A 13,232-nucleotide genomic window follows, 5' to 3' on the forward strand; every position below is an offset into this window, starting at 1 on the left:
AATAACTCTTCTTCCTAGCTGGTGTAGCATGAGAGCTTGCGCTGATATCACTGTGACCGCATTGGTAAGACCCTCATAGCCCCGTATTATACCCATACAAGCTGTGTCTGCACCACTCCCAGTGTCTCTGACAGGCGGCTGCGGCTCTCTGCGCACGCCGCGGCTGCACCGCCAGGGCAGCCGTTGCTCTCTGGCGCCCCCTGGCTGTGAAGCAGCCGGCGGCGCAGCCCGTGTGTGGCCGCTCCCCCCTCCACCGCCTCCTGGGCGGGTCCGGGATCCGCCTCCAGCCGCTTGCGGGGGTGAAAGTAACATGGTGGCCGCTTCCTTCCCAAGCAGCGGCGGCGGCGGGGCTGGCTGCTCCTGAGGCTGCAGCAGGGGGGCCTCGGCCGGGCGCGCAGCGGCTGCGAGGGCGAGTCCCGGGCGGGGAGGCGGGTCTCCTGCGCCGGGGGTGGCGGCAGGTGAGTGAGCGGGGTCCTGACAGGCGGCGGGGAAGGCTCGATCCCGCCCCCTGCCCGAGCCGCGGCGCAGGGTCCGTGAGAGATCCCCCTGTCCCGCTCCGTGCCCCGGGCGCAGCGCTGCGCTCCCGGCCGGCAGGAGGGGCCCGGGCTCGGTGGGAACGGCTCCTTCCTCCTGCCGCGCCCGGCCGCCGCAGCTGTTCCTGCCGGGCTCCCGCTGGTGCCATAGTCCCCCTCCCCCCGCCCAGTGTGCGGGCTCCCTCGGGCCGGCAGCTGCGGCTCGCTGGCCGGAGGCGCCCCCGGGGGATGCTCGCTGGAGGCCGGGGTGACAGGTGAGGCGCAGGGCAGTTCCCCGCCGCCGCCCCCGGAGGCGCTGCCGCGGGGCTAACTCCTGCGCGCAGCTGTGCAAGGAAACCCCCGAGGTGTCCCGGCGGGGAACCGGCCCAGCCCGCTGGCAGAGCAGGCTGCTGGCAAAGGACCCGACGCCACAGGAGAAGCGCTGCCCTGGCTGGAAGCGGAAGCGCTGTTAGCCAGAAGGGCGTTCATGTGATCGCCCCCCCAGCCCCGAAACAGGTTGAAATAGAGCTTTGCAGCCAAGGTCCCGGTCGGAGTATGGCTAGTTACTGTCTTCTGGGGCTTGGTGTTTTCCGTGACGCCTGACTCAGCTACCAGTTCAGAATTGTAACGTAGTTGTTGCCATATAGCACTCCCCAATATTGCCTTGGCCGCTGGGCTGGAGCATCGCTTGGAAATGCTTCCTTCTGTTTCTGCTGCAAGGGCGAACTGTTTTAAAGGCGTTGGATGCTACCATGGATGGAGTAACTACGAGGGCCTGTGATGTGGTAGTTCCTACCTGCCGAGACCCGACCAAAGTTCCCAAGGGGATATTGCATTGATGGTATTAAATAAGGTGGCTAAATTGGGGTGTCTGGCCACATTGCTGGTGAGAACAGGGACAGGACTATATATCTATACAGCCCCAATCATGTCTGTTGCTACTGTCTTATAAAAGGTAAGTGTTTGAACTCTGCCATAGGGTCCAATGGTTGAACAAAATTGTACGGAAAATCTAGATGGTTGCCTATTACTTCACTTCTTTCTCTCTTTTTGTACCCATATGCTGTAAATATGAGTTAAACGTGGTTCTTACTACATTTCTTGCTCTGTTACCACTCAGTAGTCTCTAAATATGAGTTAAACGTGTTCCATAAAGGTACCTGCATTGTGATTGAAATAATTAGAGAGAGAGACATCAAAGCTGCTGCCTGTGGTTGAACTTTCAGATCTCCTGCATCAAGTTTTAGCTTGTAAACAGAATGCCTGATCTTTTAACCCTTAATTCTGTCTGGTGTGACTTCTGTGAGCTTTAGAGTCAGCTTTTGTTGTTTGCTTAAATATTGTGGTTTATTATGACAACCTTACAAAGCTAAATGTAAGCCTGTATTTGTATATATTAGTGGGAGGAAAAGTATCAGCTTTAATAATGACTTGTCATTGGAGGTCTGACTGTTTTCCCCTTGTACCTTTATCTCTTTACAATTGTGGTGGTGTGTGTGGTGTGGGTTTTTGATTTTTTATTTGAAGAAATAAATAATTCTTCTCTAAAGTATGATGGGATGGAAATTATTTACCTGCTTTTCTCCCTTCCCTATGAATCTAGAATCCTTATTTCTCCCCACCCTTTGTTTTTGCTGCAATTATTTTTTAAGAACAGCATGGTGTCAGCTACCCAGCACACTCATGAGCAGTCTCAAAATAACAAACCAATGTGAGCACATGATGCAAGAAAAAACATGTTGGCTAGTAAGCTGAAATCAATTTCAAGGACTATTACAAACAGCTGAGTGTTTTGTATTTTTTAATTCTGGTCTGTCATCAAGCTATTTAACAATGTCCTCACAAACATGAGTGTTGGATATTGTTCAGGGCATTTTTTTTGTTATTCTTTAAGAACTTGCTGACTGCTTTTTACCGTGCTGGTGAATGTGAAAAATATAATGTACCTTTCATAACTATGTATGAGCTGACACAGTACAAGACTCAAGCAGGAATTATTTAAGTCTTGTTTGTAAAACATAATATAACTTTGCCTAGTAAAATTTGCAAAATGAAATGTGAACAACTTGTTAGAGAAGGTATATTTTGTATACTAGGCTTGGAACTTCATTGTCCATAGGCAGCTAAGACTTTAGTGGTCCCAGTGTTCAGGCTGAGGTTTTAGTCTCTAAAATAAAATTAGTGGAATATTATTGCATTTGTGACATTTAAGTTCTGCTTGTTTTGTTTTGGACAACTGTCAGGATTTTTCCGTTGTGTGTGTTGTTTTTTTTAAGTGTGTCTGTCTCTTGTGCCTTTTTCTTTTGGTCTTTGCTTTATTGTAAACTAAAAATGCCTCCATTGGTGTTCACCTGAGAGTGGCAATTAAAAACGAAACTGTCTAAGCTCAAGTAAAAAAAATTCCATACCGAAATGGTATTATCTATAATGTCCCTCTAGTTTGGAATCTAGATCTGATCATTCAGAACAACACTGCTGTTGTGTGCCAGCTGTTGAAGTTGAGTGCTTATTGTGAATGTGTCCACAAATTTGAGATTTTTTCCCCTGACCTCCTTTAAGCCAGTAGAAAATTACCTAGAGCAGGTCTGCTCAGTCCTATCTGCATTAAGTCCTTTTGCTCCATCCATATATCTGTTCATGTGAAAATATACATATGCTCCTTTATATATACACACATACCTTTTATATAGATAATAAAATATGGGGGGGCTTATTTAAGTTTGTGAAAACCCCACATTCTTCCACTGCAGAGCTAAAGGGACAGTAAGAATGATATTGCTAATAAGAGCACTGTAACCAGAAAAGCAGATGGTGTGACAGTTAAAAGATCTGTTAAACTTCCATGTTGCTTGTCACTTGTAGATCTGTTGTGTAATTTGGGTATAATTTCAGTGGCAGCCGTGGACACAGAGCACCTTTCTCCTCACTCAGTCCATGTGTAAAATTTTTGAGCAGACGGTCTGTGTACTGCCACAATGAGCCAATGTCTCTTTTTATGATCAGGTCAGTATGTAGAGTCAAAGCATTGAAATCATGTGAATTGTGGTAGTTGTAGCCTGTTAAATCCTGGCATCTCTGTCAGATCTGATTTATTTATTTACTCATTCCCCCAGCAGCTTTGTCTCCAAAAGATGCAGACAAGTTACCCTCTCTGATTTGCCGTGCCTAAAGATGGCAGTCTTTCATTGCTGGGAACTTCAGCCTAGCACCTTCTAGCTCTTGCAAAGCCTTGAACAACAAGAGATACTTTTCCTGGAAAAACAAAGAGCCTTTAGTCAAGGGATGGATATGGAGAGATAGATAGGGTAAGGGGATTAGTTGGTGGTACTCTTCCAAGCTCTACCCATGTGAGTTGCCAAATGCAATGTTGCTTATCGTTGATTATGCAGATGTTCAGAACGTGTGTGTGCTCAATGGACTCCTTAAGATCTGCCTGCTTCCCCTCTGTAGTGCTTCAGTATGCCAGCGTGCTCTGCTAGGCTGCTTGGGCTTAGCTCCTTTATTTTGTGGGGTAAGGGAAATGGCTGTTTGTCTTAAATTCCATCCGTGTCTGGCAGCAAAACTGTGCAGGTCAGTAACTTTCCCCTCTTGCTTCTTACGTGAGGAATGAAATGGCCAACAATGATGACAATTAAATTATCATCCGTAGGCACTGGATTTAACACCTTAATGAAATGAACGGGCAGTTCGTACCCTTCAGAGCTATTGTTCCAATCCAGGCCTTCTCCAGATTCTTATGAAGGCATCAGTTGTATCTGGTTCACAGTCCTTACATTTTCTTTGCAGCCGTAAAAGCTAGAGACTTTGTTCTCTTAAAAATGAAAGCCGATATTCTGGAGAAAAAACAGAATCTCCTTAAGAATGCCCCTAATTTAGGCTATATCAGCCCCTGGCTGAGTTTCTGCTACATATTCTGAACGAGATAGATTTTGATCATTGTGTATCATGTGGCTAATTTGAAAGGGATTTTCAAATTTTGAGTCTGGGATAATCTTGATTTAGAATAGCAAGCTCAAGGTAGTAGCTGATACAGTGTGCAACAGCAACATGAGTTTAAGTATCTTGTCTAAACTTGGCCTGCACATCATTTAAACAATCCACATTCGCTGTTGTAATAATTCAACCTGCTAATTTTGATTTGAGCTGTTCTTGTTAATTCACCACACGTTTTTGAAAACTGCTTCTTCCCTTTTAAACCAGTTTATTACATTTTGGGGGTTATGTATTTCACACATCAACCAAATGGACACTTTTTTTTTTTATCCAGAAGTTTTAAAATAGTGTAAATCAGGGATTGACTTGCAAAGTAAGCTGCTTGGCCTTGGCAGCTGCAACTGAGTCTACAGTTACCAGGCTGTAACAAAATGCTAGAAGTTATCTCCCTCCGAAAATCAAACTGTATGTTGCAGCAGTGAATGAGTTTCAGTTTTGTAACAAAGTCTATTTGGGTTGCTAGCCTTTCTGGCAAAACTAACAACTACCTGACTGTATGAAGCTACACTGGCATAACTGCATGGTGTAGCTATAGCCTACACTGATAGAAGGGGTCTTCCGTTGGTGTAGGAACAGTACCTCCCTGACCAACTGTCAGTACGTTGGCAAAAGCATTCTTCTGTTGATATAGCGGTGTCTTAACACTAGAGTTAGGTCAATGTATTTTGGTCAGTCAGTGGTGTGGTTTGTTCACACTCCTGTTAACCTAAATTTTAAATGTAGACCAAGCCTCAGCACTACATTTTTCCCTGGCCCCACACCTGTGTTTTTAAGGCACTATTTGTGTGGCTGACATCTATAATTAGCGCATTTCCCCAGTGGCACCATCTTTCATCGGCATTCTGTTTCTCTGCTTTTTTTTCTTTCTCTTAGCCTTTCTGATCATCCATCCCTCTGACTGGCAACTCAGCAGCCTCCCTTATTATTCATTGGACAGGAAATTAGATACTTGTACCTGTGTCAGACTTCTGGCCATTAAGATTTTTCCCCCTTAGTTTGTTGTATCATGTGTAAACTAATTTTCTGCTGTTGAAATAAGTAGTGTAGTAATTAATAAATCAACAGGTTATATATTTTGTGTAGGGGAAGGCTGCAAGTATTTTCCTTGGATCAGGGAATTTGGGGGATAAAATGGAGAATGTTCAATTATTTAAGCTGTGGGGGTAGGTGAAGGAGAGACTTGCAATAATTTGTAGGCTGCTGTAGGCTAACTAGGATTAACATTTAAAGAGTAATGTGTTTGCTCTTTCCTGAAATGTGAAATTCTTGAAATCAAAGGTAATTTGTGACTACATCGAAGGGAATAGATTTGTGCCTCTCTGTATTGATCAGTCAGGACTACTGCAGAACCTGGAAACAGGACAGGCCTAAAGCTGAATAAAAAGCTTCTGCTGGGAGTGGGTTGGGTGGTGTGAGAAATATCTTTTGGAGGCCTCCTGATCCTGTGTGGGCTGTACAAATGGCAGATCAACTAACCCTCGGTGGAAGTGACTGTAGCTTGACCAGAATGGGAAGTAAGTCATGTCTGTACCTTTTCCAGTGTCTTGGCAACTTGAATTTCCTATTCCTAATGTATTGTAAGTGATGACCTGTGGTAAAACACATGAAGCTTTTGGTGTTCACATTAATTCCAGATGGCAGAAAGGTGTTGTATTGTCCCTGTTCTAGATAACATGGAAATATGGATGCACTTTAATAAACCTCTAGTGAATTGGATTTATGAAGGTGCACACTATCTCTTGCGTACTGTTCCTGAAAGTACATTGTAAAGAAATGCTGTGTTCTGCTAGTAGAAATCCTGTCAAGGATGCTGATAGCTTGAGAAAAAGGATAAGGATGGAATGCACAATGGTCTGTCTTGTGGATCTTAATCCATGCAGGGTTTGAACATTTCTCCAAATGCCTACAAATAAAATGTGGATCTTAGAATTCAGAAGGAGGAGAATGGAGGATACCAACACAAAAGGTGTTGCTCTCAGTAAGCAATTTTAAGAACTCAGCCCTTCATCTTTACCTACAACAAGCCACATCCGTAATGTAATGAGTTTTATAGTTTAAAAACATAATAAAAGGGTTGAAAATTTTAAGAGTAATAATAAATTTGGCTGTTACCAAAGTCCTTGCTTATGAGTAGCAGATGTGCTGGGGCCAAAAAAGTGAGCTGCTTTACTGTTTAACATGTTCATTTATCTTGTTTTCTGCATGTGGAGGAACTGGGTGTCCATTTCATTTGTACAGCTCTTGATGGAGATTACTTTTACAAGTGTATGCCTAAAATTAGGCTCTTCAGTGAGTGGCCAGATTTTTAGAAGTGCTGGACATGCAGAAGCTTCCCACTGACCTCAGTGGGGAGCTGTTGAGTGTAGTACCCAATGAAATCCAAGAATTACTAGATCTTTCAGACATCTTAATGTAAGAGATGTGATTACTTTAATGTTTTTGAGGAAATGTAAGTCATGTACTGTCATTTCAAACTCTCATTGCTTTCCCACTCTTTAACTTTCATATTAGACCATCTTTTTGTAAAACAATTTAAGTCTTTTACAGGACATATTTTGGGAGTTATGATGAGTCACTACATTCCTTCCAGTTTTCATTTAAAAAACCAGAAGCCCTTCCACATAAGGATACTTTAAGTCACATGAATTCTCAGACAGAGCTTGTTCTTTCTCTGCCATCCCATGAGATGTGTGATAGTGCCGCAGTTCTTGGTGGTCTCAAGCAAAAACATTGTCTATACCCCCTCAATTGCCTAACAAAATTGATTAGAAACACTGTGAAGCCTAATTGCAAGTCATCTGTGCTTCAAGTTATGTTTTCTTCTAGCTAAATAAACTGGTGATGCACAAATCTCTGGAGAGGGGCTTTTCTGAGAATTAAGTGTCTAATTATGCCTTTAAAAATCTCTTCCCTTCCTTCCCTACCCCTTCAAAAAAACTATTAAAGTTCTCACTCTTTAGCCTATATAAACTTGACAACAGCTAAATTAGAATGCTAGCAATGTCAAAAAGGCTGTATTTGAACTTCTTATACTGTCTGATTGTAAAATATTTCATATTTAGCAACCAAATATGAGCACATGTATTTAAAAGGGGTGTGGTTTTGGTCTTGGATCAGCGATATTCAGAACTCTCAAAACATGCCTACAATCTAAAACAGTCCACGTCTAGGAATGGTGGCGTAGCACATGGTTTCAGGTTTTTATCATATGGATTTTTTTTTTAATACAGCATGATGGCTCTTCTTTTGAGTGAGGTTGAATATTTTCAGTCCACTATTTGTTTGAATTGTATTAACTGATATTTCATAGTCAGGTGTATGCTATGGACTTCTGGCAGTATAGCTATGTCAGTGAGGGGAATGGTGAGGTATGAATTGTGATTGACATAGCTGTGCTGGCAAAGGCCCCTAGCATGGCTGCAGTTATACCAGCAAAGCTGCACTTCTGCTTGTATAGCTTGTTTTGCTTGGTGGTGATGGTAGCAGCTTGGAATAAGCATACATACTCATGGCTGCCCTGCCTCTTCCCACCCCACTCAGTTCCACCTCCTCCTCCAAGCATACCCTGTCCCTGCTCCTCCCTCTCCCCCGCCCCTGCACCTCTTGAATACCACTGAACAGCTGATCATGGCAGGCAGGAGGCACTGGGAGGGAGGGAGAAGAGTTGATTGGCGGCCCTGTGAACGGGAGGTGCTGGGGGGCAGGGAGTGCTGGCTGCCAGTGGGTAGTAAGCACCCACAGAGAAAAAACACAAAAGTTGAAGCGAGTACAGTACTGTAAGTGCTAATGACCGATATGCAGATCGGGACCAATGTGAATTGGAACAAGTTTCCCGATTGATGAATGATGGATATCTGAAACAATGGATAAGAGGAAGACCTATACCGGGGACCCCCTGTATCGGCGGCAACGCTGTATCAGCAACAACACAGCTTTGCCAGTGTAAGGTGCATCCATGCTAGGACTGCTTTGCTGGCATATATATATGTGTATATACACACACACACTCACTTAGTCTCAGTATTTGCTTTTATAATTTTTTTTAATAATCTAGAACCAACCATTTTCCACTTGGTGCACTCATTGTCTTTTATCAGATGGGAACTAGCAATATCAGGCAATGTTGCCTGCCCATGGGAAAACATTAACTTCAGCAGTATGCTTTGAGTGTTTAGATGGCTGTAGCTATTTAGTTCATCCATTGTACCACAACACTAGTTATAAAATATAGCAAAAGTCTGTGTGTAAATAGGTGGGTCTTGACTTTTTGGGCATATTGCTGACTCTCTCTAGTTCTGTTGGACCAGAGGGGGAGACAGATTCTGGATTTGAGGTCCTCCATTGGGAAAACCTTATTCCCATCTTTATGGTTATATTTGGCAACTATCTACTTCAATGCTTTAGCCCCCTTCTGCTTCTGGGATAATATCTGAAGAGAAAGGAGGCTTCTAGATTATCCAGAACCTAGCCATGTGATTAAAACCCCAAGATCTTCTTTCCAGGTGAAAAAGGACTGCTTTTGCATGTTATGGAGGCATCACTATTGTTAATCTGGGGGTTAACTTCCTGTGCTCAAAATGAAAACATGGGATCTTTTATTTTTGGCCATTGTCTCTTCACCAATGTTTCCATGGGTGTATTTCTATTAATGTTAGAAATGATGGGACTCTCTAGGTTGGGCAAAGTGCCAGCAGCTGCTGATGTTGTGAACTCCATGTAGACCTGTTCAGAGGAAGAAAATGTTTGTGTTGGCATTTCCTTTAACTTACAATGAAGGTTCATACATTAAACACTAATTATATACAAAATGCATGGTAAGAACACTAAAGAAATGCAAACACCTAGTAATTTTAAAAGTTTTCAGTAAGAAAAGAATCTATTGTTCTTAATTATTTTGATTAACACTGATCTGTGAAAATGTACATTAGAGTATTAAAATTGGAAACTTAAAATCCAATTCACTCTTTGTATTGCTGTCAACTTGGACAATGAAAATGAAATTAACGTCATAATCAGTTTCACTTTCAGGTCCAATCATACAATATTTAAGTTTCAAATACTCAAGAAAAGTGTGTGCATAGATTAAAAACAAATATTTTAAGGGCATTTTGTACCAGTGAAAATGGTTCTATTGGTGTAAAGTTTCTAAAAAGCTTTGGGTTTCTTTTGTCATTTTTTACACAACTTAAATTTTGAGTTATTCAGTCGACAGGTTAATAGAAAAGTTTGCTTACTATTGGAGACGCACTTTAAAAAAAATAGGGCTGTCAAACAATGAAAAAATTAAGCACAAAATTAAAATTAAGCCCAAACAATCGCAGTTTTAATTGCACCGTTAAATTTCAATTTATATTCTATTATTGTTTGTTTATAAATATTTTGGATGTTTTTCTACCTTTTCAAGTATATTGATTTCTATTACAACAAAGTTATAGCACTGATTTTGTTTACTACAAATATTTTCACTGTAAAAATGATAAAAGAAATAGTATTTTTCAATTCACTTCATACAAGTACTGTAATGCCATCTCTTTATCAGGAAAGTGCAATTTACAAATGTAGATTTGTTTTGTTACATAACTGCACTCAAAAACAAAACAATGTAAAACTTTAGAGCCTACAAGTCCACTCAGTCCTACTACTTGTTTAGCCAATTGCTAAGACAAACATTTGTTTACATTTACTGGAGATAATGCAGCCCACTTCTAACTTTCAGGTGACACAGTAAATAAGAACAGGTGTGTGCATAGCACTTTTGTAGCTGTCATTTCAAGGTATTTATGTGTCTGATATGCTAAACATTCAGCCACCATTCCAGAGGACATGCAACTTGTAGGAGAGCTGTTTTATAAATAGGAGAGCATGTAGTTAAAATAGTCTTTCAGTGTCTGTGTACTTGTTTCATTAGGGCAAGTTATGTTTAAACACTTGCTTTTGACTTTGGGAAAAGCATGAGAAGGAAGGGGGGGAGTTGATCTTAGTTTATGTATCTTGTGCTAGTTAAAGTAATCTGTACTTTTGATCCTGGAAAGTCAAACTGTAATCAAGTTTCCTGTTAAATGATTCATATTTCACTTGGAAGATTCCAGCAATGTAGCTAACTTGTATAATATGGATATTTTAGGTGTTAAGTAATGTTATAGTGGAAACAGAGTGTGCCACATAATTTTTCTTTACTTGCCATTTGGTGCCTGATAAGATCTTTTGACATACACAATAATAGCAAGCTGGAGCTTTTCTTAGGTGGCGTTCATCACTTATGAACTGTTTCAGAGGAAAATAGTTATGGAAGCATTTGTTTCTCTAAGTGGTTTTTTTGCCTTTGCGTACTGTTTTCTTTGTATCATGAGGTTTGTCTTTTTTAAAAAAATTATTCTTGCACATAGTAATGTATAGCATTATAAAAAATATCGTAATAGTTTCATGTACTATATTACACATGTGCATGCACACAAAGTGGCTGGAAACCAGCGAATCATGAATTTTAGTACTCATTTCTGTGACAAAATATATTTGAGATGTTTAACAAGTCCTTCTGCAGGAACAGAAATTTTTTGCCCAGTAGGAACAAAAATTTAGGAGGGAATTGAGATTTGATGTCTGAAGTTAAACAATATATATATAAATCCTCTTAAAAGATTTTGCGAAACTCTGAAGGGGGAGAATGGAATGTTTGGCTGTGGGACACTCTTTATTTAGTAAAAAATGAGATGCCCAAGCTTTTCATTGCATGTGTTTAAGTGAGAGGGAAAGATAAGCCATCAATCAGGCTTGCTGTGGGATATGATGACCCTCTTGTCTAACAAAATTGGTCCCTCCCACTACAGACTTAAATCATGTTTTAACATTCTGGAGTGTCAATCTGACTCCAGGATAAAATATCAACAGAACTTGTCATTTGTAAAGCTTTTCATGAATGAGTTTGTGATATTGCTGCTTCCTGTCTTGTTTTGCACCTACATGTTCAGATTCTTGACTTTTTATGGAATGTTTTTCTCTCTCAGTAATAGTCTTTCTTTGAAAATATAAATTAGGTGGATTGATTAAAACTTCATTGGTTCACTTTTGTTTTGCCAGTAGGAACTTTAATCAACTCAGGGCTGGTGTGTATGCTCTTTTGCTGTGACTTTCTTTTGACTAAAAACTGATCTAAATTGGAGTAGAATGTAGCTCTTCCATGTCTGCTGCTGTTGAGCCATTATTTCCAGCTTTCTTATCTCCCATTCCTTTCTTTAAATTGGGCCAATAGCAGTGGCCTGGTGAGCTGGTATTTAATTCTAGAGGCTGCCTTTTTGTGGTCCGTTTTTTCTGAAGTCTCAGCTCTTATGTTTATGAAGATAGTCTTAGTCTTAGTCTATATTTCAAAGGGCTTGTCTCCGCTAGGAAGCTTAATTATATTTAAACAGGACTTTTGAAAAACAACTGAGTTGTGACAAGATGCAGAACACTACTTGTCAAGATCAGCATCATGCCACCTAACTCAATTGTTTAAACACAGTTTTTAAACACAAACTTTCTAGTGAAGATGAGACTTGTGTGTAAACTGGCATAGTGACGTCAGCCTGAGGTCTTGTCTATAAACTTTAAATTGGTGCAGCTATACCATTTTAAAAAAAATAAACACCTATAGTAGTTGTGCTTCACCAGTGTAAATGGGGACTTGCCCCATTGCAGCTTACCCTTACAATTAGTTATTAGGTGCAAAATAACTAACTTGAGGCTTGTCTACAGGAACAGTTAGTTCGTGGCAAGATGCGGTGTCACCCTATCCCCGTATGAGCATGTTGTGCTCTAACAGCATATTAATGTCCTTTGCTCTAGTCCTCTGTGAAACAGGACAAGATCAGGGTGCATTAACTAACTGCAGGTGCACATGAGCATTAAAGAATGGCAGGCTAGTGTGGAGTAGGTTCCCCTAGCTTGCCAAAACTAAACATTCAGGTATAAAAAGCCCAACACTGCAGACAATCTGAAATAAAACACTTAGATGTGTGAACTACTCCTATGAATGTCAGTGGATATTAACAATGAAACTTAACAGGGATAACTTAAGTGTCAACAATTGAACTTTCACTGCTGGGTGAAGAATGCCAGAAGAAGGATTATCCGTATCTTGGACATATGCACAGTCTACTGCATCTCACATGGGTGGATGGGAAGATCATTACATCTTTTTTTCCCTAATTTAGTCCTTGTGCAAGTGCCTGGGGATTCCAGCTTGTGAGTGTGGTGCACCTCTGAACCATTGGAGTCATTCGACTCTTGACGACTTTTTCTTCCCTGCTTTATTTTCATTTAAGGCCACTATATTTGACTTTCATCAATAGAGATTTTAGTAACAGCAAGGAATCCTCATCTTTAAAAAATATAGTTATCTGACTTATTACATAATATAATGAGCAGGGCATCTGCTAACCTTTCAAAAGATCACCAATAGAGCAGCAAGTGCTTCTCATTAAACAGTGGTTCCTCAAACTTTTTGTGTTTGTGGACCATTTTTATAAAGATCATCTTGTGGACTACTTTCTTCCCAATCCTTGCAGTATCTATAATGTTTGGTTGGATAAAAAAGTAATCTTAGGGTGGCGTTAATGAGACAAGATGAAACTGTGTTGTTTAAGTAATGGGGTACAGCTGGTTGGCCATGACCTCCTTCCCTCCCCACCTTTTTCTCTCCTTGGCTGGGAGACTTCAGACTTACTGGTACTAAATCTCCCCTTACTGCTT

At 41.1% G+C, this 13,232-nt stretch overlaps 1 protein-coding gene across 4 annotated transcripts in view; it reads left to right on the top strand.

Moving 5' to 3' along the window:
• The first annotated feature begins 371 nt into the window (after positions 1 to 371).
• The window catches only part of DENND4C (DENN domain containing 4C), a 104,869-nt gene continuing 92,008 nt past the window's right edge, over positions 372 to 13,232 (top strand). For 2 of the 4 annotated variants that reach the window (XM_030566484.1, XM_030566486.1), the window contains exon 1: positions 880 to 1,467. The gene's annotated coding sequence lies outside the window, so the exon portion shown is untranslated. Of the gene's footprint in view, positions 459 to 878; positions 1,468 to 13,232 lie in introns of those variants that run through there. The other 2 variants (XM_030566485.1, XM_030566487.1) reach the window with 2 other exon arrangements.

The sequence above is a fragment of the Gopherus evgoodei genome, chromosome 6 (assembly GCF_007399415.2).
Source record: "Gopherus evgoodei ecotype Sinaloan lineage chromosome 6, rGopEvg1_v1.p, whole genome shotgun sequence".
Lineage (NCBI taxonomy): Eukaryota > Metazoa > Chordata > Testudines > Testudinidae > Gopherus > Gopherus evgoodei.